Source organism: Petaurus breviceps, unplaced genomic scaffold (genome assembly GCF_028583685.1).
Source record: "Petaurus breviceps papuanus isolate PSGF00001 unplaced genomic scaffold, PetGlider_PUasm1.0 567, whole genome shotgun sequence".
Lineage (NCBI taxonomy): Eukaryota > Metazoa > Chordata > Mammalia > Diprotodontia > Petauridae > Petaurus > Petaurus breviceps.
In genome coordinates, this window is record NW_027186383.1 from 8,703,473 (window position 1) to 8,729,050 (window position 25,578).

General features: G+C 48.9%; 1 protein-coding gene across 5 annotated transcripts in view; it reads left to right on the forward strand.

Moving 5' to 3' along the window:
* The first annotated feature begins 2,519 nt into the window (after positions 1 to 2,519).
* LOC138173263 (G-protein coupled receptor 35-like) overlaps positions 2,520 to 25,578 on the forward strand; it is a 39,224-nt gene continuing 16,165 nt past the window's right edge. For 2 of the 5 annotated variants that reach the window (XM_069103244.1, XM_069103243.1), the window contains exon 1: positions 23,033 to 23,217. The gene's annotated coding sequence lies outside the window, so the exon portion shown is untranslated. Of the gene's footprint in view, positions 2,670 to 23,032; positions 23,239 to 25,578 lie in introns of those variants that run through there. The other 3 variants (XM_069103246.1, XM_069103245.1, XM_069103247.1) reach the window with 3 other exon arrangements.

Consider the following 25,578-nt stretch of genomic DNA (forward strand, 5'->3'; position numbering starts at 1 on the left):
TGAGTGTGTATACATGTGTGAATGTGTGTGAGTGGGTGTGAAAGTGTGTGAATCTGTATAAATGTGCATATATATGAATGTGTGACTATGAGTATGTGTGTGTGTATGAGTGAGCATGAATGTGTGTGTGTGTGTGTGTGTGAATGTGTGTATAAAGACCAGCTCCTAGTAAAAAGGCACCAAGCAGCCTGGTTTGTTTTGGAAAGAATGTTTGGCAGTCACCCAAGACCTGGGTTCCAATGTTACCTCAAACACTAGCTTTGGGATCATGAGGGGACCACTTAGCCAACTTAAATTCAGTTTCTTTATCTGAAAAATGAGAAGGATGATAGCATGTGGTCCTCCCTGAAATGGCGTAAGGTCTGGGACGTACCTTGGGGTGTCAGGGATATCATCATCATGAGAGACAATATCATGGTGGAGGGGAGAGAGAGTGAGCCTCAGAGGACCGGCTGTGTGGCCCTGGTCAAGTCACTTGCATTCTGAGTAACTTTGGAAGACTACACACACTGCAGTGAGCAAGAATGAGCATAAAGGGCAGGGGTGGAGCGAAGGAGAAGCCTGGGAACCAGGTGCCGAAGATCTCGAGAATAGGGGGAAGATGGCCTGGGGACAAATAGAGGCTGTCAATAAAGAGTCAATAAAGACGGGAATACGGAGAAATGCCTTGGGGGAGCTCACTCCCTCCGAAGAGTCTCCGGTCCACTCTTTTTCTTTAGCAGCCCCGGTGCTTCCTTCTGAAGGCAAACACGATTTCGCCGTCTTCACGTGTGAGGACAGGCGGGCAGGAGGAGGAGACCGTTGATCGGTCTTTTCTCCGCCTCTCTGCCAGGCTGAGCAGTCCCGGTGCTCTGTGAGGTGCTCTGCCCCCGCTTGCTTTCTCCTCTCTGGGCTTCCCTTTCCTGGCCCAGCCTCTGGCCGCCTTCTCATATCTCAGTCTCCACGTCACGTCTCCTCTGGATGTTCTCCAGAATTCTATTCTGGTTTCTCTTCTCCCTCCGTGCTGTGTCTTCCCGCTGACCTTCTCAACTTCCAGGGGTACAACTGCCATTTCTGAGCACATCTGCGCTCAGCTCCATGGTACAGTCCCAGCCTTTCCCCAGGCTTCAGTTGGACAGATCAGACTGGATGGCCCGGAGTCATCTCCAACTCAGTGCACCCCAGACTGAGTGCATTCTCCTCCTTTCCCTGTTTCTGTAGAAGCCTCCCAGGTTCATAACCTTCCCATTACCTTCTCCTCCCCTCACTCCCTCACCTCCCGTACATGGCCAGTTGCCAAATCTTGTCAAAACAAAGCAAAATAGGCCTGCGGCGGAATGGGCCTTGGATTGGCTGACATCTATGCCCCTCTGTATACCGAAGTCAGCAAGAACGAGGATGAAGGGGAGGGCGGGAGTGAAGAAGCCCGTTAACTAGGTACTGAAAATCCTGGGACAAGTAGAGGTTTCAGTAAAGACTTAGACACAAATACAGACAGAAGGAGCTAGCCTCGGGGGGGGGGGGGTGGAGAGGCTGGAACAGAGGGAAAGACTTGGAAGTAAAAGGGAGAGCCACAGTACTTGAGGAGGGGGTGCTCCTGGAGGGGATGGCCAGGGAGGCAAGGCCTTTTGTGGGACAGTGAGGGTTCCATGGATTCAAGAAGATAGAAGGATTATGAGAAAAAGAGGATTAATATGTTGGACGATTTGTTAATTATTATTTTAATTATTATTATGATTAATATGTGGGAGCTGGGAGGTTCCAGAGGGGACTGTGGAAGGGGAGGGCAGAGTAGGAAGCTGCCGGCTTGGTCCTAAGAGGGCACCTGCTCCTGCCAGGCCCCATCTCTCCAAGGCTTGCTTTTCCCCAGTTAATCATTCCCCCTGCTCCCAAATAGGGGCTTCAGGAGCGATCTGAGGCTGTCTCCCTGGTGAATCTCTCCTTGGAGCAGGAGAGGAGTTATCAACAGCGATGCTTTAGACAGTGCTGGACTGGAGGCAGGAAGACTCAGTGCTCCTTGACTGGCTTGACATTTTCTGAGAGCAGAAAGAAGTTGAAGAACTAAGTGCCCAGGGAGGTGTCCCACCCAGTTGCCCCCTCCCCTAAAGGAGAGGCTTGGGAGGGTAGAAGATCATGGGAGCTAAAGGTTATCCAGCCCAGACCCCTCGTTTAACTGAGGTCCAGAGAGGGCAAGGGATCTGCCCAAGATCGCACAGCTAGCCTGTGTTGAAGCTGGGCTGCTGGACTCCCAACCTCAGTCAGACTCTCCCCTTTCTGATGCTGAGAAAGAATCGTCGAGTGTGGGCTAGCAGGAATTTCCAGATGATGCGATACCCTTCTCCTATGCCAGTGGGGCATTTCCCTCACTTTGAACACGGTCTGCAACCTTTCTGTGGAAAGGGAAGAAGAGCCTTTGAGGGTCAAAGAGAAACATTCCCACCCTAGGGGAAATTGAGAAAGGACCTAGCCAGGCTGTGCTACAGAGCCCCCAGGAAGCTCCGCCCAGCCTTGGGAGCTGGGACTGAGTCAGGCAGGAAGGAACTCAGCTGAGAGACTGAGAAAGTCTGAGAAGAGCGAGGGAAGAACACAGCTGAGCTGGGCGAGAAGAGAGAAACAGAGGAAGGGAAGCATCTGTCCCCAAGCGGGTTCGGTTCACCAGTGCCCCTGTCTCCCCACCACCCAGCATATTGGTGAGTATCCCGGCTGGCTCTTCAGGACTCTAGGGGGCACTGGCAACTTGGGGTGGAGGAGGAAGGGGTGAACTCCCCAAGGAGTGAGTACAAACGTGTGTGCAAGGTGGCCTTACAGGTGAGTAGCAGTAATAACAGTTTTTAAGCTATAAAGGCAATAATTCTAGGTTGAGGGAGTTGGGGGGGGGAGAGGAATACGTAAATACAAGAATATCGTAAATTCTGGGAGGGGGTTTTGAAATGGATAATAAGAGCCCTGCTGAGACTTCTTTGAGAAAAAAGAGAGCATTCTTTGAGCTTGTCAATGGAGGCAGCAAAGGTGGCTAAGGAGGAGAGACTTGGAGTCAGGAAGACCTGAGTTCAAATCCTTCCTCAGATATTGGGCTACGTGACCCTGGGCAAGTCACTTAACTGCCTTCAGCCTCAGTTTCCTCCTATGTAAAATGGAGATAATAGCACCTGCCTCTCAGGGTTGTTGTGAACATCAAATGAAATGCTATCTACATGTTAGCGATTACTGGGAATTCCAAATGACCTCAGTTAATGGGAAAACCAGAGGATGAGCTAGACTGACGCTTCTGAGTAGGTTGGGTTCCGCTCCCAGCCTTGGTAAAAATCTTCCCTCTTACAAGGAAGACATTTTCTTCCCTTCATTCCTAGGACAGTCGGGCAGGTGGTATCTGGAGTAGGAGACCCTGGGTTTGAATCTTGCCTCCCGGGGGTCCCTTCTAGCCCTAGATCTGGGACCCTGTGACTGGACTGTCACTCTGGCCTGTGGCGCTCTTAGGGTGCCAGTATGCCCAGTATAGTGGAAGGAATGCTGCCTTGGGAGTCACAGGGGCTGGGTTCAGATCCTGCCTGGGATTCTTGTCACTGCATCAATCACTTTCCCTCAATTTCCTCATCTATGAAATGAGGGGTTAGACCTGTCAGGACTCCTTTCAAGTCTGGGTGTCTGGCCTTGTGACTAAAGAGTGCAAAAGGAGAAGGGGCATGAGGACAAGTTGGTGACTTACCGTGATTGTCTCGAGAATGAGCCCTGTCCTCTTGGTCTCCCCCAGAGCCCCACGACTGAAGCAGCCTGGGGTGCTGGGCAATGGAGAGCTCAGTCCCAATCCCACCATTGATACTTGTGAGCTCCATAGCTGTTTTTTCACAAGTCACTTAAACTCCACGAGTCTCAGTTTCCTCATCTGTACAGTGAAGATAATGCTACTTGTACTATCTGCTTACTTCCCACTTGCTGGTTTAGAAGCAAGGGTGTGTGTGTGTGTGTGTGTGTGTGTGCGTGTGTGTGTGTGTGTGTGCGTGTGTGCGCGCGCGCACGCGCCAGGAGAGCCACTTGTTAAATTCTCAGTGTGAGTATTTATATCCCAGAAATCAGCACACATGCCCAGTCAGTACTTCATTTACTGTTCTGTTAATTGTCTAGGTTTAAGAAAATGTCAATGATGCAGATTAAATCAGGAAGTGTGTCTTGGGTACATTTAGTTGTTTTCTTTTCCCCTGAATAGTTATCTGTTCCACATTTACCAGAACACTCAGATTAGAAGTCAAGTGAGCATTTACCAAGGGCCTATGTTGTACCTGGTGCTTTTGGGAGTTCTGGGGAGACAGCCACAGAAGTGAGACAGGCCTACTCTCAAGGAGCTCACACACACAACAAAGTGTTGTGTTCTCAAGGCTGGGTGACCCTGGGAAAGTCACTTCACCCTGTTTACCTCATTTTCCTCATCTGTAAAATGAGTTGGAGAAGGAAATGGCAAACCAGTCCAGTATCTCTGCCAAGAAAACCCCAAGTGGGGCCATGAAGAGTCAGACATGACTGAAAAAAAATTGGCCGAACAGCAACAAGAAGTCTGTGAATTAAGCAGCACAGGCATTATTATTCCCATTTTAGGGAGGGGAAACTGAGTCTTACAAAATACTGCTCTGAGCAGATAGTAGGTGGTTGACTCTAAATTCAACACTTTCTTTTTTTTTGGCAAGGCAATTGGGGTTAAGTGACTTGCCCAAGGTCATAGAGCTAGCAAATGTGTCAAGTGTCTGAGGTAGGATTTGAACTCAGGTCCTCCTGACTCCAGGGCTAGTGGTCTATTCACTGTGCCACCTAGCTGCTCCTTCGACATTCTATTTGAGTTGAGTAGGGTGGTCCCAGGTTCAAGTCTCTCTTCTGACTCCTTTGGTGTGTATGCCTCAAGGGGGTGAGGCCTCTCTGTGGCCCCAGGCACCCCTCCAAACTGAGCCTTCACGAGTGGGAGGGATTACTCATCATCAGTCCCCCACACCAATGAAAGCCCAGAAAGGGGGGGAAGTGGGGCTTAGAATTACGAGGCCAGCTGTGTTTGTCTTCCTTTAAATAATATTTTATGGGTGTAATTCTTTTTATCTTCATCATTTCCCAATAACCCAGCCCTCCCCCCCCCGGAAATTCTGCCAAACAAACCAACACGGCACAGGGGCCATGGTAGGCAGTGTGTAGATACCTTGTTACACACCCATAGTCCCCCACCTCTCTACTGAGGGGCAAGAGGCTGGAGCATCTTCACCCCCCTCTGCACTCTCTCCTGCATATCTGATAAGGAGTCTCTCTTGAATTGCTCTTCTGCTGGTGGAAAAGATATTCCAGCCAAGCGAGCCCCAGCCTGCTGGCTCCCAGCCCTGGCCAGGCCACAGCTGCACAGAGGCAGCCCCTTCTCTCCTCTGGGCCTCAGTTTCCTTCTCTGTCAGCTAAGGAGATTGGACTGGATGACTTCTAAGGCCCCTTCCAGCGTTAACATTTGAAGCTTCTAGGTTAGATATTTAATTATGCAATAATTATACAACAGCCCCATGCCCATGTGCTGTGAGGGGAGTGGGAGAATAGGGTCTCTTCTCTCTGAGAGGTGGTGGAAAGACTGAGTGCTGAATTTGGAGTCAGAGTTTCTGGATTCGAATCCCACCCAGTTCATTGACTGCCTACATGACCTTGGCCATCACCTTCACCTCCACAGGCCTCAGTTTCCACATCTGTATAACGAGGCAGCTGGACTAGAGGGTCTCTGAGGCATGAGCCCCCGGCTCAGATGGCACTGAAGTACTTTGATCTTCCAGAAAGCTTAAGGTGTAGGGGGAGAGGAGACAGGTGGCCAATGAGGCAGCTAGGTGGCACCACAGTGTGTAGTGTGGGGGCCTGGAGCCAGGAAAACCCGAATTCAAATCCAACCTCAGACACTAGTTATGAGACTTAACCTCTCTTTGCCTCAGTTTCCTCATCTGCAAAAGAGGGGATGATAATATAGCCTACCTCCCAGCTTGTTGTGAGGGTCAGACGAGGTCACCTCAGGTGGCCAGGTGAGCCCTAGCCATTGTGACAGCAATGCCTTCCCTAGGGGGAAGGACGGGGCACATGTCGGGGAGGTCCTCGGTGACTGCCCCCAGCAGCTCAGAGGAGGGCCACGCAGCGTGTGCAGCAGGCAGTGGGAAGCCCTGGGGCAAGCTCTAGGGAGAGAGAGGGGAAGAGCAGGAGGGAGGAGGGGAGGAGGCTCGTGCGCTCCGGGGCGCTTCCTGCCCCTCGGAAAATGTTGGGGTAGAAGGGATGGAATCTGCTCTCCCCTCTCCATCTGGCTCCTTGAGCCCGGTTCTTGAGCCACCATCCGCCCTGCAGAAGGGCCCTGACCGACTGGAGACTGTCCAGAGGAGGGAGGCTGGGCCATATAAGGATTGGCTGGAGGACACGGCTGTTTAGTCTGGAGAAGGGAAGGCTTAGTGGGGACATGAGAGCTGAGCTTCTGTGAGGAAGGAGAGAACAGAACCAGAAGCAGTGAGGGCAGAGGGGCTCAAACTTCCTGACGCTTAGCGCTGACCCCAAGGGGAATGGGCTGCCTGGGAAGGTAGTGAGCTCCCCATCCCTAGAGGTCTCTCAGGGCAGTCTTCTTCAGTTACAGGCTGAACGTGAGCCCTTCCCCAAGGAGCTCTTTAGAACATCCAGTCTGATCCCCTCATTTTACAGTGGAGGAAACTGAGGCTGAGACTTGTCACCTCGAGGCAAGATTGGACCCAGTGTTCTTTGCACCCTCCAGCATCACCTCCCAAACTCACAGCTCGGCAGCAGTGAGCTCTGCAAGCCTGCTTGGAGACCAGAAGCTACCCAGCTCCGTCTGCTTGTGTGGTGACTGGTCCTTCTCTCTCTGCGGACTTTGCCCTCTCTCCTCTGCCCAGTCCCCTCCACCTCTGCTCTAGCAAGCACTGGGAAGGCTTGACTCTGTGCCACGCCCCATTAGAATATAAACCCCCTGAGGGCAGGGACAGACTTTTTGCTTTTTCTTTTTATTCCTGGGGATTTAGTGCTTAATAGATGTTTGCTGACTGACTTAATGATTGTAAGGATTGAAATATACTTTGGCAAAGTAAGTAGACAGCTGGGAGGACCTGGGTCTGAGTCCTGCCTCTGATACTTGCTAATCTTCTCAAGGCCACTAAGCAACTCAAAGATGACAAATTGCAGTCCAGGTATTGATTTGTATGTGTGGAGGGACTTTGCTGTCTGAGAGTCTCCATGCCAGCAAGATCACAGGTCTAGCTCAAAACAAAATGTGCTTAGCCTTGGGGGTATAAAAATGGAAACCTAAAGGTCCCTAAGTCTTGACGAGCTCCCATTCTGGTAGTGGTGGGGGACAGGGATGAAGTGGGCCCAGTTGAGCTTATAAGAGGTGGGTGATGATGGCCACCACGGAGAGGTCTGGATGGACCAGGTGATGTCTGAACCAAGCCTTGAGGGAAATGACTATAGACCCTTGCATGGTTTGGAGGCTGGCCCCGCTCTTGATCCCCTTTCCCATCTTGGCTCTTTCTCTCTGCCTCATCCCAGGCCTGAGGGAAGGGGCAGGGGGGAGGAACCCTGGTCTCACCCAGGGTCTTACACTCAAGGACAAAATCTCTGATTTACAGGAAAGAATAAGGGTCTGAACACCCTCCCCCCTTTCACCCAGGTTAGCATGTTAAAAGAGGACCATCCTTACCTCCCCCCCCCCAAATAAATGGCCATTGGAGTAGTGGATAAGAAGTGGACTGGAGTCTAGGAGACCTGAGTTCAAATCCTTCCCTTACCATGTGCTATGTGTCCTTGACTACCACTCAGTGACTTGACTTAACTTCCCAGTGCCCAGGTCACTTTCTAAGGTTCTAAGATGTGGAGAAGCCCATTGGAGCCCAGCTCTTCCCTGGGGGAGCTCCCTCTACTTCTTAAATCAAGGTACCCTTGCCCAAAGCCCAAAGAAATAAACAAAAAGTGAAACTGGCTGATCAGAGGAATGTCCTAGATATGGCTTATCCCTATTTTGGCAAAACATTTGATCAAACATTTCATGCTATTTTTGTGGGAAAGATGAAGAGGACATGGCAGCAGTGGCCAGATGTCTGGACTCTGCTTGCAGTCCCAGTGATTTGATGTTAGCTGGGGAGGAGCCCTCTACTGGAGGGGAGCAGAATGCAGTCCTGTGGCACTTGTCCATTGTGCCTTCGGCAGAAGGGTGGGTGGATGCTTGGTCCGAGTCTGATACCCAGCTGGGAGGGACAGCTGCCACACCCACCAACAGAGGTCCCTGGGGACTGCCTAGAGCATTGGACTGAATCTAAGATGAAATTTAGTAGGGTCAAATATAAAGGGAAACACTTCAATTTGGAAAAAAAATCCATTTCACAAATTCCCATCATAGGAAGCATGGTTAGTTAACAGTTTGTCTGGAAAAGATCCGGGGGGTTTTAAGGGACTTTTAGTTTAATATGAGTCAAGGTAGGCTGTAGTAAGGGAGGCTGAGCTTCCTGGAAAGAGGAAGAAGTCCCACTGGCCTCTGCCCAGGCTGACACACCTGGAGTGTTGTGGTCAGTTCTGGGCACCACAGAAAGGAAGGCTGTCAAGAAGCCAGAAAGTATCCAGGGGAGGAGCCAGAACAAGGAAGGGCCTCAAGTCTGTGCCATGGGAGGATGAGTTAGGTTTTAAAGGAACTTGGCATGACTGGGCCAGAGAGGAGAAAACTATGGGCAAGGAGGAAAGAGGGCTGTCTGCTAGTGCAGACCTTCCTGGTCCCAGAGGGCAGAACCAAGAGCATGGGTGCAGGGAGGGCAAGTGGGGGAGAATGGCAAAGTCCAGTTTAGCTCCCGGTGTAACAACTGGAGCTGTCCAGCAGCGGCAGTGCTGCCTCCCAGTGGAGGTCTCCAAACTGAGTCTGGACTCCTTGTTGGGAGTGTGGCAGTGTGGGATTTCTGCCCAGTATTGATCAGAGTAGATGCCCCTGGGCTCCCTTCAGACTCTCAAGTTCTGTAACTCAAGGATTCTCTTCCCTCCAACTCTGAGATACCATAATTCTCTGACCTCTCTGCTGACCTCCAATTGCCTTTCAGACATCTTGAAATAGATGTCCAGTAGACATCTTAAACCCAGTATGTCCAAAACAGAACTCACTATCTTTTCCACTAAACTCCCCCCTGTTCCTAGCTTCCCTATCACTGTAGAAGGCAACAACATCCTTCCTGTCCCCTAGACTAACAATTTAGATTCCTTATGCTCCCTCATCCCCCCAATCCAATATGGTGCCAAGGCCTGTAAATTTCACCTGGGCAACATCTCTCCACTACACCTCCTTCTCTGCTCTGACCCTGCTCCCACCCTGTTGTAGCCCTCATCATCTCACACCTGGACTATTGCAACAGCTGATGGAGGATCCACCTGCCTCAAGTGTCCACCCACTCCAGTTAACCTTCCATTCAGACACTGAAGTGATTTTCCTAAAATTCGGGTCAGATCATGCCACCCCTACTCCTGTGGCCTTCTCTGACCCCCAGGAGCAAATACAAAATGCTTCATTTGGCATTCAAAGCCCTATATAAGCCAGCCCCCTCCTACCTTTCCAGTCTTCTTATAGTGGGCTCCCAACATGTTTTCTGCCATCTAGTGACCCTACCTCCTGGCTGTTCCAAGAACAAGATCCTCTATCTTTGGGCTCCAAGCATTCTCTCTGGCTTCACACCGTCCCCCCCCCCACCTGGGATGCTATCGCTCCCCCACTCTCTGTCTTCCTCCTCCTATAGGAAGCCTTCCCCAGCCCCTCTTAATTCCAGGGCCTTTCCTCGGTTACTTATCTCTCATTTATCTTGTATAGAACCTGCTTTGTTAATACTATTTGTTTGTTGTCTCCCATAATAAGTAAGCTGCTTGAGGCCAAGGACTGTCTTTTGCCTCTTTTTGTATCATTAACTCTAATAAATGTTTATTGTTAAATGATTGAATTAATACCAGGTCAGGAAGAGATTAGAACAATCAGCTTACAAATGTGGATTTTCAGAGACTGACCAGATAGCATCAGGGCTTCATGTGGGCTCACATGCACACCTGGCCCCTCACTTGTCCCTGCCTAATGCTTGTCCTATTCCTAATGACCACTTTTCTGGCGAGTCCAGAGGCCTTGGGAAGCGAGGGCAAGGTCTGGTAGTCTCCTAGAGCAGCTGGAGCCTGGCATATCCCATGGAAGCCTTAAGTCTCTGGGTCTTGATGGAAATGGAAAGACCCTTCCTATGTGTCAAGGACTGAGCTAAGCACTGGGAATGAAAAAATCGAGACAGCCTCTGTCCCCATGGAACTTCCATTGGCTTAGGGGAGACATGGACGTATATAAGCACCCATAAGCAAATACAGAAACTAAATTTTTTTGGTGAATGGCACTAGCAGCTGGAGGAAACAGCAATGGCTTCATGTAGAAAGTGGTGCCTGAGCTGAGTTTTGGAGGCAATGAGTCTAAAATCTGAGGTGAAAAAGGAGGGCAGTCCAGGTGTGGGGGACAGCCAGTGCAAAGACATGGAGGGTCGGCTGTGGAGAACAGCGAGAAGACTGAGGAGGAGGAGCATCTCTGTGAGGATTGATGGGACAGAGCTTTGCAGACAGTCCATCCCAATCAGCTCAGTCTGTGGTATTGGAGATCTCGACTTGGAAGAGACCAAATCCTTCATTTTCCAGATGTGGGAATTGAGGCCAAGGAGCCTCAGTGACTTAGAAGTGTGACTTGGAGCTCCACAGGAGGCCATCTGACTCTAGCCATTCATTTTGCAGAGCAGGAAAAGGAGACTCAGAGAATGAATTGATTTGCTCAGCTTCAAGTCAATTCCATGAGCATTTGTTGAGTGCTTGCTATGTGCACTGGGCTGGCTTCTGGGTAGACCAAGACAAAGAATAACATTCCTACTCAAGGAGGCTTCCTCCTAATGGAGATCACCAAGGGAGCGAACAGGGAGAGACAAGAGGAAAGGGCTAAGGCTGAGCTTTGGAGGACACCCACCCTTAGTGAACTAGAGAGAGACAATGAAACATGAACAAGACTGAGAAAGAAAGAAACCATTGGCCAGAGAGGATGCTCAGGACGGAGTAGAGTCAGGTTTCAACTAAACTAAGCGCCTACTATGTGCCCGGCAATGTGTTTGGCACTGGGGAGACTGAGACCAGCCCTCTGGGGCACGTGCTTGGGCAGCTTCATATCTAGGCAGGGTATATGAGGTAGAAGGCTCTGTTCTGTGTGCGTGTGTGTGTGGGAGGGGGACAGATGTACGAGTGAAAAGGCCAGAGAAAGAGAAAAAGGTTATTGGGGCAGGGGAGCTGAGACATTCTTGAATGTCAGACAGTTGCATCCTCTTCGTCACAGGAGACTTTCTATCTTTCTAACCACCCCCACATAACAGAAATCTGGCTTGGGACATGGCCAAGTGAAACTCCTAAATTCTCTCTCTCTCTCTCTCTCTCTCTCTCTCTCTCTCTCTCTCTCTCTCTCTCTCCTTCCTTCCTTTCTCTCTCTTTCTTAAATTGATCTTTTGTTTTTTACATAATTTTCCCAGCATTCTTCTTTCTATGTCCCTCTCAAAGCAAAACATGAAAGAAGTGTAAGAAAGTTCAGTAAAATTAAACCCCGCCTCAAAAAGAAAAAAAAGACTGACATATGCAGCTTTCCACCCCATTGTCCTCCATATCTCTTTCTTGGGCTCATCTGGCCATGATTTTGAGCACTGATTTTCAATTATTTTGTGATTGTCATTTCCATTTATGGTGTTGTAGGAAGGAAGGAGGCATGGATTTATTTGGATACCTACTCTGTGCCAGGCACTTTTTACAAATATTATCTTATCTGATCCTCACAACAAACTGGAAAGGTAGGTGCTATGATTATCCTTATTTTACAATTTAGGAAACTGAGACAGATGAAGATGAAGTGACTTGTCTAGGATCACACAGCTAGGAAGTGTTGGAGGAGGGATTTGAATTCAGGTCTTCTGACTCCTGTCCCAAGACTCTATCCACTGCTATTGTGGTCATTACAGATATTGTTTTCCTGGTTCTGCTTGCTTCACTTTGGATCAGTTCATACAGGTCTTCCCATTATTCTCTATACCTCCAAGTTCATGGTTCTTACAGCACAGTCACATTCCATTTCATTTGTTTGCCACAGTTTGTTTAACTATTTTCCAATCAATGGATGTCAATTTTCTTTCTCATTCTTTGCTCTCAAAAAGAGGGCTGCTGTCACAATGTTTGACATTTGGCTTTAGAAAGTCAAGTCTCCTGTGATCTTGCACAGTCTGCTCCCATGTCCTCCAAAGGGGGAATCCAAGATCATCAGCTTGAAGATTCTTATAAGCAGGAGATCCCATTCCCAGGACCCAGCACATAAAGGAATAATGGCCCTTCAGGGAGAGGAGCAGGGATGTTCAGAGAATCAAAGAGTGTTAAGAGAGACGTGGCCTCCAGGAGTAAAGAAAATGGCAGCCCTGCTGTTCTCTGCCTTGGTCTGACTACATATGGGGTGCCGTGTTCAGATCAGGCTGGCACAGTTTAAGGAGGTCACTGATCAGTTAGAAAGAATCAAGAAGATGATGAAGGGCTAAGGGCAAGTCCAGATCATATAAATGAAGCATCTACTGTATGCCTAGCACTGTGCTAAGGGCTGTGTGGATGCAGACAGAAAGACAGAGTTAGGTCTGGCTCTCCAAGAACTCATGACCTGACACAGCTAGGATGCAGGTGCAGGGCAGATGGAAAGTCCCCAAGGTCCTTATGTTACAATGGAAGGACAGATGGAGGAACGCAAAGGTGTGGATGCCAAGTAATCCAATCCCTGTCTGGAAAGTACCAGGGAGAGAGAAGGCTGATCGCACAATTATCCTTAATATCATTTCAATTAATTAAGTCATATCCATTTCTGAAATTGAACCATTTGATAGTGCCAAGGACTCTGGTGTTGAGACCTCTCTTTCCGGAGTCTTCAGAAGCATGTGCAGAAATAATCACCAGGTCAAGGGCAGCTGGGTGGTGCAATGGATAGAGCACCAGGCCTAGAGTCAGGAAGGTCTGGGTTCAAATGTGGCCTCAGATACTTCCTAGCTTTGTGACCCTGGGCAAGTCACTTCACCCTGTTTGCCTCAGTTTCCTCATCTGTAAAATGAGCTGGAAAAGGAAATGGCTAACCACTTCAGTATCTTTGTCAAGAAAACCCTAGATGGGATCATGAAGAGTCAGACAGGACTGAAACCACTGAACAACAACATCTTATTAAGGATTGCTGTCTGGATGACAGGTGGAAACAAGGCTGGTGGTTGGAATGGGGGCAATGCTGCTCCTCATGGGCCTCTTGGGCAGGGGTTTCTATGTCTCATCAATAGAAAGATTTCTATCTAATTAAATCTATCTCTAGCTATAGATATAAAGATATATTTTTATATTATGCCTATACTGATCCATGCATTAGTATATACATAATCAGTATAAATATATGTATTATAAATGTACATATAAATGCAAAGGAGTCAAATACAAGATTGTTTTAGAGAGTGAGCTCTAATATTTGGGTGGGGGATCATCAGGAATTACTTGAACTTCATCCCTGTTATCATGTCTGACTCTCCGTGGCCCCATTTGGGGTTTTCTTGGCTGAGATGGGAAACCGAGACAGAGTTAAGAGACTTGCCCAGGGTCCCACAGCTAGTGTCTAAATTTGAATTTCCTGACTCCAGACTTGACGCTATTAGCTGCACCACATTGCTGCCCCAGCTTAAAGAGAGAGAGAGAGAGAGAGAGAGAGAGAGAGAGAGAGAGAGAGAGAAAGAGAGACTCTCTGAAGTGAAGATAAGGAGGGAGGACATTTCAGGCAGTGGGGACAGAGACTGGAAGAGGAAGGAGGCAAGAAATGAGAAGTCTTTGTGTGAGAAACAAGAGAGAGCCGGTTTGGCTGGAACAAAATTTGCCTGTCTATTTGCTTCTTATATTTCCAATCAATGATACCTGTAATGTATGTGTGGAGCTATAGCATCCTGTCCAATTCTTCTTGTTCTGCAGATCCGGTCCCCAGTGGGTGACTGTCCTCCCAACACTTGTGGCTCATGGGCTCCCACTGAGGTGTTTTCGCCTAACATTCAGCCAGTAGCTTCATTAGCTTTTACAAAAGACATTTGCTCAGAGTATAGCTACAGTAGGAGTTACAAAGACGTCGTTGGAGACTTACAGATTCTCCCACAACTGTGCATAGAGTCCTTGGCTGGCAAAAGTGAGTGTGAACTTAGAAGACGATGCGAGTGAGGCTCACATGTAGGAAACGTATGGGACCAAAATATTGTACAGCAGATAAGAACCAGTGGCAAGCCTACTGTAAATAAAAGGCACTGCTGCCTTGAACTGAAGACAGTCCTGAGCTTTTGGAGTCCCTGCCTCCCTTAAGGAGTGACCCTCCTGGGCAAAATCTCTGCTTGCACTCCTGGGCCTGGTGAATGCATCCACTCTTCTCTCCTGCCTCATTGTTGCTCTAGTGAAATGGCTCTGTTCTCTTTTTGGAGGCAACTGCTTTCTTTCCATCTCTTTTTTCCCCTTTTGATTATCTGTGTTTTAATCATGGGCCTCATTTCTAAAGAAAGATAAATGGATTTTTATTGCAAACAGAGCACGTATTTACGCATTTGCTAAGGAAGAGTGGACCGCAAGGGGGAGGGGGAGGAGAGAGTTGAACCATGAGAACCATGGGTCTAAACTTAGCCGTGAAGCTGACCAGCAGCACCAAAAGCCTCAGTGGCTTGGTTTCATTTTTTAAAGGTGTTGAGCTTTTGTTTTTCCATCACTTTCATGTCCGACTGTAACCCTGTCTCGTCCCCTCCCTGGGGAGACCCGGGGCTTGTAATAAAGAGAGAGAAGCCCATGAGCCGATAGATCTCTGCTTCAGGCTCAGACTTGCCCATTGGAACAACAATTCCAGGGTGTGGCGGCTGGTTTTTGGGTACTTCTTCTCATCTGCATTTGCTGGAATCTTTGTGCACATCCAGTTCTCCGACTCCAATCCCCCTTCCCGGACTGTCCTATATTCATGGTCATCTCTTACAGCTCAGCCTGTCCTGTCACATCCACATGCCCCAATTTGTCCCTTTCCCCATCCGTGGGCGTCTGCTTGCCTCCAGTTCTTTGCTATCAAAAAGCACTACCACACATATGTGGATGTCTACAGGGCCCGAGCTCTTTAGGGTCCTGGACTAGTGGTGGGGTCTCTGCATCAAAGGGGATGGATGGCTTCCTCTCTGTCTTAGCATTATCCAAATTGTTTTGCAGAAGGAGTGGACTAATTCACTCCACCTGCAGTGCATTAGGGGGCCTGGCTTTCTACAGTCCCCTTTAAATGGAATATTATCATCTTTGGCAGTCTTTGCCAATTTACTGGGTTTGAAGTAAAACCTCAGAGTTGTTTTGATTTCTTGTTCATTTGCTGTTCAATGGACTCTTCCCATTTGGGGTTTTGTGGGCAAAGATAGTGGAGTAGTTTGCATTTCCTTCTCTAGTTCACTTTACGGATGAGGAAACTGAGGGAGACAGGGTTAAGTGACTTGCCCAGGGTCACACAGCTAGTAAGTATCTGAGGCTGGATTTGAACTCAGGTCTTCCTGACTATTATATGCTGCACTACCTAGTGGCCCTAAACCAAAGCTGGTGTACAGCTGTGTCCAACTTATAAGGAACATAGGTCATAATGGGGAGCATGTGACCAGGGTCCAGTCCAGACCCTGACATTTAGACACACTGTTGATTTTACTCGTGCAAATACTCTTGGATTAAAATCAGCCTCCAACATGAGAGCCAGAATAGCTTGGGCCATCTGGCATCCTAGAGAGAGCGCTCAGTTTGGTGCCAGAGGCCTGGGTTCAAGCCCCCTCCTGCCTGCTAGCTCGCTTGGTCTGGGCAGGTCACGGGATCTCTCTGGGCCTTGTTTCCTCACCTGCAGATGGTAGGATGACCCCTGCAGCCCTTTCCCACACTAGGTTTGGGCTCACCTAGTCACATTTCCTCTGCTGGTTCTGAAGCTTCCAATCTCTCCATAACACCATTTGTCATTTTCCTTTTTTGTAATCTTTCACAATATGCTGGGTGTGAGAAAAAGCCATTGAGCTGATTCAGAGCCTGAATATGCCGTCTTATCTCAGAAGGTAAGCAGGGTGGGGCCCGGTGAGTCCTGGAGTGACAGAAAGTCACTTAGTGACCTGTCACCCAAGGCCACATGGGGGCTAAGTGCCCTCAAAGCCACCGTCCAGAGACCTTTCATTTTCCAGTGTTCACCAATGATCTGGCCCCCAGCCCCTATTTTACAGGTGAGGCTTCTGAGGCTCAGGGAGGGGAGTGACTTAGCCAAGGCCACACCACTGGACATAGAGAGATGGAGCTCAGACTCAGGAGCTCTGACCCCAGATTGACCGCTGTCCCTCTCCTGGCTCTTTCCTCTCTGGCTTTTGTCTCTGGATGTTGCCGAGTATTTCCAGAAGCCCAGGTTTTCATGCAAACCAGCCTGCTAACAGGGGCTGCTGTGGGAATTTCTAATGCAGGAAATGACAGGGGAAATGAATTAGCGTCTCTTGACTTCCCCATTGCAGAAGGAGGCCTCTGCATAAAGTCACCTAGGACTTCAAGGCTTCCGGAGCTCTCAAGGGGGTTGGAGTGAAGCCAGCTGGAAGGACAGCCTTTCCAGCTTGGCTTCCACGGAGAAACAGGGTCAGTCTAAAGCTCAGGACTGTCTCTCTAGCCTCGGTGAGCAGCCCCTGCAGCTGGCCCTCACCAGCTAGGACTGGACCACAGAAGCCCAGCCTGAGAGCAACTTCAGGGGCCGTCAAGTCCAACCTCCTCATTTTACAGAGGGGGAAACTGAGGCTGAGAGCCTTCGGTCGAGAGCTGGGAGGAACCTCAGGCGCCAAGCACCATCCTTTTCCATGACAGAGGAGGCCTTCCTTCCAGAACACCTGCTTTCTCCAAAACGGAACAAGGAATGGTGATAGGAAGCGGACTCTGGAGTCAGGGAGACCTCAGACATCTGGCCAGACTGACCCCTGCCCAGGGGCTTAACCTCCTCTTGAGTCTCTTCACCTGTAAAGTGGCTCTGTGTCCCAGCTCTGATCTAAGCCTTTGTTCATAGATAGTTCCAGGGGAGGAGAGGTCTAGGAGGTGAAGAAGGAGAGCATTCCAGGCAGAAGGGACATCCAGGGCAAAGGTGTGGAGGCCAGAGAGCGATTGCTGTGTGGGACATCAAGTAGCTAGTTTGGCTGCGTTGCAGAGTGGTTGTATGTGTAATGGGGATGGAAAGATGGGCTAAAGCCAGGGGACAGAGGACTCTAAGTGCCAAACAGAGGAGCCTGTGCTTGATCCTGAGGGCAGTTGGGAGCCACTGCAGTCTGTGGAGCTGGGGAGTGACAAAGTCACACCTGTACTTGGGCAGTTGTGTCAGGATAGCTTGAGGAGGGGGGAGACTGGAGGCACTGGGGCCAATGGGCTGGGAAAAAGGCAGGGAAGGTCTGAACATGGTTCCTGTGTATGTGGTACAGAGAAGGGGACACACAAGCCAGTTACCCTCTGTGGGCCTCAGTTTCCACATCTGTAAAGTGACGGAGGTAGGACCAAGTGACTCCTAAGATCCTTTGCAGATATAAACACAGTCCAAGGGTTCACCAGTGCCTTCAGGAAGGGCCAGGCCCACTCCTGCCTTTCCCCTCCCCCACCAGACAAACTTTGTGGCTAGACCTTGATGAGGCTTTAGAGGGAAGGAGGAGGAGACGTGGCCCCCTGGGACCAACCAGTGGGGGAGATGCATGACTGATGAAAGTGATTCATTTTTCAGGACTGACTTGCGTGGCTGGAATGGTGGGCACTTTCAGGGGACTGGGGGGCCATCTCACAAACAGGAGGACTTCTGAAGTCTGCAGGCCGTGGCCTCAGATGGCCATCCCTTCTGGGTTCAGTTGAACCCAGCCCCACTACACAAGATCAGAGACCAGTTTTCCATCCCCAGCAAGGAAGTGCAAGAAGGAGCAGGGGAGAATGGAAGAGAGAGTGGGAAGAAAGACCCCCCTCCCCAGGGGCACTGAGGGTAGAGCCTGGAAGGCTGACATTTCCTGGGCTGAAGCACATAGCTGCTGTAACTCTGAGTGTTGCCTGGGGTCCTGGGTCAGCAGGGAATGAGAAAGGAGGTCATTTAAGGTCAGCCTTGCCTTGAAGCACATGCCCATGTTCAATGTAGGTCCTGTTCAATAAAATTCCTTTAGGCAAGTTCAATGATTTTTTAACCTCTTTTGTCCTTGGCTGCTTCATCTGTAAAAAGGAGAGGACAGGCTTTCAGATCATGTCTACCACAGGAGCATGATTTGAAACTGGATGGAACTTTTGAGGCCACTGAGTCCAACTGCCCACCCCCAGATTAGGAAACAGCATGAATTTATGGCTAGTAAAAGTCTGGGGTAGGATTTGCACTCAGGACTCCCTGACTCCCTGCTTAATGCCTTACCCATGCCTGTTTTGTTTTGTTTTTTTAGCTCAAAACAAGCTTCATAAAAACATGACAGGGATATATAGCAAAAAGAATGCCTACAACAACCTTCTAAAAATAAAACCAATTTTTGCAGTGCAGGTGGTAAGAAGAAACAAGAAATACCTGTACCCTGGGACCCAGTGAGGTTTCTATTCATAGGAGTGAGATGAAGAGAGAGTGTTTTAATTTTTCTTGGTAACCAAGTGCTATATTCAGTTGTTTCTATGGTTGGGTATAAGTGCTGTCTAAATTTTGGTGCCTTGGGACAAAGCCCTGGTTGACCTGGCCTAGTTACAGCTCTTTCTAAGGATTTTTTCAGCTCTTAATCTTATGATCCTGTGAACTTCCAGCTAATAATCACAGCTCATTGTCTGAAATATAGCTGATTCAGACTTGAACAGGATTTCACAGTATCAAAGAAAAAAATATATTCATACTGAATCCTGTGTGGAAGGGCCTAGTCTACCAGAAACCATTTTTTATTTATGAATCATTACTCCAAATCTAAGTATTGTTCGGCTTCAGACAGAAATGTCCAAACTGGCAGTCTCCTCGTTTCCCTCAGACATGTCTTTCTAACACAAGACCATTTTGAAATAACATTCAAAGGCATCTTGAACAAAGAAAATTTCATGTCCCATTGAAACAGCTATACAGCTTAGATTGATCATTTTGTTTCATTAAGTAGAATAGTAGTGTATTAATCTTTGGGCCCCAAATTCTGAAAAATCATTTTCCTGAAACCATTCAATCTCTCTCTGGTCAAGGTCTCCCTCCCTCTTTCCCCGAGAGACTTTTTCCTTTCTTAGGTGGGTCATAGTTCTCCTCCCTTCAGGATTTGGGGAGGAAGGATACTACTTTCACTTGCCCTCATGAAAGACCATCAACTAATTATATCAAGGGAGGGTTCATCTCTGGCTTGATTTGGGACAGAGAAGCCAGACATTGTTTTAGAATCGATAGAGAAAGCCTAATAAGGTTCTCCTGAAGGAAGAACCAGGAGCAGTGGACAGAAGCTGGGGAGGGGCAGCTGTCAGCCGGATGTCAGGAGAATCTTCTGGACAATGGGATCTGTCCCCACGTGGAGTAGATGCCTTCCACCTAACCTGGCACCCAGCACCACAGAATGCAGCCTGCCCCCTCCCACAGTCTGTGGGGAAAGGCTCCTGTCCATCCAAGAAGTCCATCTGTTGGTCTGGAAGAGTCCCAGGATATAAGTTTATCTTCCAGCCTTCTAACAAATGCTTTGGGAAGATTTTCTGCACAACTGCCATCCTTTGTGCCCAGGCCTGAGCTGGGGGCCATGGGCATTGCTAGACCAAGCTTCTGTTAAAGCATAAAGTCTTGATGGCTCTTTTTGTGGCAGTAAGGAATTGGAAACTGAGGGGATGCCCTTCAATCAGATAATGGCTGCACAAGTTGTGTTATATGACTGGGATGGAATACTTTTGTGTTATAAGAAATGATGAGGGGGTGGGTTCAAAAAAATCTGGGAAGACTTAGATGAAGTGATGTAAAGGGAAGTGAGCAGAGCCAGGAGAATGTTGTACCCAGTAACGGCAATATGGTAATGATAATGGTAATAACCTCCAGATGGGAAAGAGTTAGCTACTCGACTCAGTACAATGATTCCCAAACATTTCAAAGGAGCCATGATGAAAGATGCTCCCCACCTCTCGAGAGAGAACAGATAGATTCAGAATGCAGGCGGAGGCATTTTTCCTTTATTTTTCTTGCTTCCCCCCACCCCCATGCAACGTGGCTGATGTGGAGATGTTAGGCAGGACTTCACACATGTAATGGACATCCGATTTCTTGCCTTCTCTATGGGTGGGGGAGGAGTAGAGGAAGAGAGAAAACTTGGAACTGAAAGTAAAAATGCTAAACAAAGGGAGGACTTAGAGGACGCCATCGTCATTTCCGTTTCCCATCTACCTCCTGGCATAGGGCTCACCACATAGTAAGAATTTGCTAGGTATTTACGGTGGGCTAAAAATACAATGATTTTGGCAAGATGGAGACAAGGTGGTCTCGTGGCTTAGTTGGGAGACTAGAAGAGATCATCTCTCAGACTCCTCCAAACTAAAAGATTTGATGGTTCCCAAAAGCTTCTGTTTGATGAGTGGTTTAGTGTCAATTGTTGGGAGTGGGCAGGACCCAGCAGTGTGTGTTCTAAGTTTTCTAGTTCTAGTGGGCAGCTGAGGATTAGAGATTTGTTACCTAGAAGACTGGGCTGGTTACTGAGGGTGTACCTGAAATCATTACTGAAGGTCCTAGGCTGGCTGCTAACTCTTAGACCCAGGGAAGTGAATTAAAATTAGACCCAGGGAAGTGAATGAAAATGCTGTTGGTGGAAGATGTCAGAGGTCAAAGGAGAAAGCCCGTGTCTTCAGTCCAATCCAGGCTAAGAGGAGAAAGGATTAGTTGTACATAGAGTTCATGGTGTACCCAGAGCTTGGATGGTTAACAATAGAGACCCAGCAGGAAAGGGGGAATTCAGAGTGATTTAAGGTATCCATCACAGGGCAGGATTTAATTTCTCATTTTCCTAATGATTCAGCATACAGAATGCTCCCAAAGGGAAGTGCTGTAACTGACTTCATGGAATTAAGGAGCTCTGTCTCACCACTAATGGTAGCTAATTGATCCCATCTAGACAGAAAGCCTGTTCCTTTGGATTTTAGGTCTCCGGTTTTAATGGTGCAACAGTAACCTCAGTGTATGCAGAAGGGAATCAAAAAGGACAAAACAGGATATCTTCCTCCCCTCCTTGTTTGTATCCCTCCATGACCACCTGCCAAGGGAAAAGAGATGCCCTAAAATGAAGCTGCTCAAGGGTCTCTGGACCTGTGCCCCTGAGCAGCCTGATGGAAATTGGAGAGACTCAGACAACCAGCCAGATGTTGGCGGCACCTAGAAAGTATCTGGGAAAGCTCTGATATGAATGAAATGAGTCACCATAGGCTTGGCGGTCTAGAGGCGCGTAAGCATAGTCCTTACCCATTTCAACAAATGCCAGCACCGACCGTTTTGGATGTGGAAAAGTTTAACTTTATTGAATCAAAAGAAGAAGAGAATTCCAGTTGCTTAGAGTCTGCCTTTGTGACCCTTTTGAGCCTCCAGCAGCCTTCTGGACATCCCTGAGCCTCCATTCAGCATTAGTGGAGGGAACATCTGGCCAAGATCTCCTTCCAATTCAGCCCTGGAACCAAACTTGGCGTTCAGTTCTCCTGACCTAGGAGACAATGCATTTCTCTTCTCAGACAGAGCCCACCCTGAGAAAGTTGAGCCCCAGGGCCCTTTAGCCATGATCTGGGCTGGGGGATCCCTGCCCCTGGGTGCTCACTCTTTCTTGGGTCCCTTTGTTAGAACTTTAACCACATTGTGCCCATTACTGGTGGATGTGCTTGTCCAAGGTGGCATGGGTAGGAAATGACTGGGCCAGGATTTGAACCCAAGTCCTCTCACTGAAATATGTCTTTCTACATGGTAGTTGCTTAATCTATGCTTGTTCACTGACTGACTGGGTGGCCCTGCGAAGCTTGGTCTCTTCTCTAGCTCAGTCCTCTGGACAGCTGAGGGATCCGGCCTGAAAATTTTCAGTCGACATTTATTGAGCACTGTGTACCAGATACTGTGTTACACACTGGGGATACAAAGGCAAAAATGAGACAGTTCCTGCCCTCAGGGAGCTTACATTCTAATGGGAAGACAATACACTTGTAAAGAGGCAGCCACGTGATACATGGAAAATAAATACAAGACCACTTTGTCAGGGAAGAAGCAGGAAGAAGAGCCTTGAGGACCCCAGGAAATCCAAGAGGAAAGGGGTAGGGTGGGAACTATTCCAGGCAGGAGGGACAGCCAGCGTAAAGGCAGATGGCAAAGACAGAATTGTGGTGAGGAGCCCCTGGGATGTCGTTTGTGTGGTCGTACCTCAGAGTTTGGAGCAGAGACTGGAGAAGTAGGAAGAGGTGAGAAGACGCATTAAAATTGAATCCTAGCAGTGAGAAGGAGCACTGGAGTTCACTGAAGGAGGGGATGACAGTCAAATCTGGGCTTTGGGAAAGTCACTTGGATGCCTGTGGGGAAGGATGAGAGACCTGAGGCCAGTCAGAAGAAGTGATGATGACCTGGACTGGGGGCACGGCTTTGTGAGTGGAGAGGATGGGGGTATATATCAGAGAGGCTGTGGGGATAGAGACCAGACTTGGCCACTAATTGGATCTGTGGGATGAGGTAGCCAAGAGGGAAGGATAATGTTACGGGTGGTGAATCTGTGTAATGGGAGGATGGGTGGTACCCTGGACAGCAGTGATATGAAGGCTTGGATTTCAGGAAATGATCATGGGCTCTGTTTTGGACACGTCGGATTTTCAGTGTTTCCTGGATGTCCAATTAAGAATGGCCAATAGGTACTCTATAAGAAATTGAAGCTGGAGAAATGAAATGAGTCAAATCGAGTAAGTCAGGAAAGCTGAGTGTGCTCCAATCTAGATGAAGGTGCCCCAGGGAAGGGGAGTGGTGCAGCGGGGTGGAGGGGTGGATCAAGAGCCAGAACGGAGGGAAGGAGGGCCAGGGAGAAGGCAGAGAGCACAGCAGGAACAGCTGGGGGTGCTGGAAGGCAGCCAGTCCGACGCTGAAGGAGGGGCTCAGAGACCAAGGAGCAGATTCCCTCGACCATAGCAGGGACATCAGGGGCCCAGCCACAGGTGAGACCCTCGGACCCCACAGTCCTCCTTGAGCCAGAGCTCCGGGGCCAGACTCTCGAAGACCTGCAGGCAACTAACTCATCAGGCAACGGGGCTCCCCAGATCTCACTAGGGAAGAGGACAGCTTGCTCCTCCTTGGGATGGGAGGAATCTGGAGAGGAAAGGCAGGAAGTTTCTTTGTGAGAGTGTTAGAAACCTGGAGAGGAAATACAGGGGATCAGATTAGAGGAAGCCGGCGCTGAGTCCAGGTGCTCAGGGTAAAGGAGAAGGTCTCAAGGGGGTCTAGTCTTTATGGCTGGCCTGTGAGATTTCTGTTTCATGGGGAGCTGCCTGTGTGGAATTCTCTGCCAATGGGCAAGTCTTCTCAGAGTTCTAGTCTGAAAGAGCTGCCTGGGGTTCTGAGAAGTTATGTGACTTGGCCAGGGTCACACAAACAATATGGGTCAGAGGCACTCCCACTACTATGATACCCTTTAAAGGCCTTTTCCCTGGAGGGGCTGGGGGTGGGGGGAAGAGGGGGCTAAGGTGTCAAGTCACAACACAAATGTGGGAAGAGCATAGACAGGGCTCGTTTTCCGGTGACTTGGTTCTGACATTTAATGACCATGTGACCCTAGGCAAGTCACTTAGCCCCCTGAGCCTCAGTTTCTTCCTCTGTAAAGGGAGGAGGTTGGACCAGGTGACCCCACCCCCCATGGTCCCTTCCAGCATAAGAGTCACAATACCAGATGGGAACCTCAAAGAAAATTCATGTCCCTGGAAATGTTGGAGGGATCCCATGGGTTCTGGATCTTCAGATTAGGAGGGAGAGGTGAGGAAGCAGCCTGCTGTGCCCAAAGTCCTGAGAAGTGCTCACATGGCGTTCACACTCACATACAGCCTATATTCGGAGGGTCTTTTTGTCCTCTCTGGGGACCCCAAACTGCCCTGATCTCACTTCCCACTGGGGAACTTACTTGAGCTTCAGGAAGGACCCTGTTGAGGAGAGGGGAGGGCCATCCTCTCTGCTTGCCTTGACCACCTTCTCCTCCCCCTCTCTTCTCTGGCCTGAGCTGGGAGGGGGAGAGGGCCACTTAGCCTGGTGAACGATATTTTCTGGAAACTGACCCAGTGACATGTGTTAAGGTCAAATCCTGCATCCAAAGCCAAAGGATACAAGGTCAAACCTTAGCCCTGCTTTTCATCACCCCTCTGACTGTGGGCAGGGCACTTAACTGGGACTTAATTTCCTCATCTGTAAAATTAACACAATTTTACCAAGTAATATCAGATGGACTAGAAATGGCTAGTGAACTGATTAGAAACTGGCTGAATGGCTGGTCTCCAAGAGTAGTTGTTAGTGGTTTAATATCGGTTTGGCAGGAGGTCTATGGTGAAGTGCCTCAGGGCTCTTGGTTTGGACCAGAAAGCCTTAGAGGTCCCTTTCAGTTTCAGGTCCAGTCTGGGATCCCTGCCCTACCTGGCAGGATGGTAGAGTGGAAAGGGCCCTGGACAGATATCAGTAAACCGGAATTCTCTTCCTGGGACCTACCAAATTGGGATGCTGGGGGGCATGGGGGGGAAGGTGGGGGACAGTTAGTTCAGTATATGGCACTTTCTGAAAAAGGACCCAGTGGGTGCATTAGAAGAACACTTTGACTCTGGACTTAAAACCTCTCTGGGCACCCCTGCAAGGTAGCTGTAATCCTTCTCAACCTCTGCCAAATTTATAATGGGGGTCTATTGACCACCGTCTCCTCCTAGATACTTTCTCCTATCTCAGTTTTTTTTTTTTTTTTGCCTTTTGGAGGGCAATTGGGGTTAAGTAATGTGCCCAAGGTTACATGGTTAGTTTTGTGTGTGGGTGTGGGTGTGGGTGTTAAGTGTCTGAGGCGGAACTGAATTCGGCTCCTCCTGACTCCAGGGCTGGGCTTTACTCATTTCGACACCTAGCTGCCCCTCCTATCTGAGTTTTAATGGACAAAGCATCCTACTTGGGAGAGGGAGGGAATTTTGAGGACTAGGAAGTACCCAGTGTTTTCATCCTGGAAACTACTCCTTTCATCCTCAGTTTCTTTGTCTATAAAATGAAGATTATATACGAGAGAGAGGGAGAGAGAGGGACAGAGAGAGAGAGACAGAGAGAGAGACAGAGACAGACAGAGAGAGACAGAGAGAAAGAGAGAGAGAGAGACAGAGAGAGAGAGAGAGAGAGACAGAGAGAGAGACAGAGAGACAGAGAGAGAGAGACAGAGAGACAGAAAGAGACAGAGAGAGAGACAGAAAGAGAGAGAGAGACAGAGAGAGAGACAGAGACAGACAGAGAGAGACAGAGAGAGAGACAGAGAGAGAGAGAGGAGAGAGAGACAGAGACAGAGACAG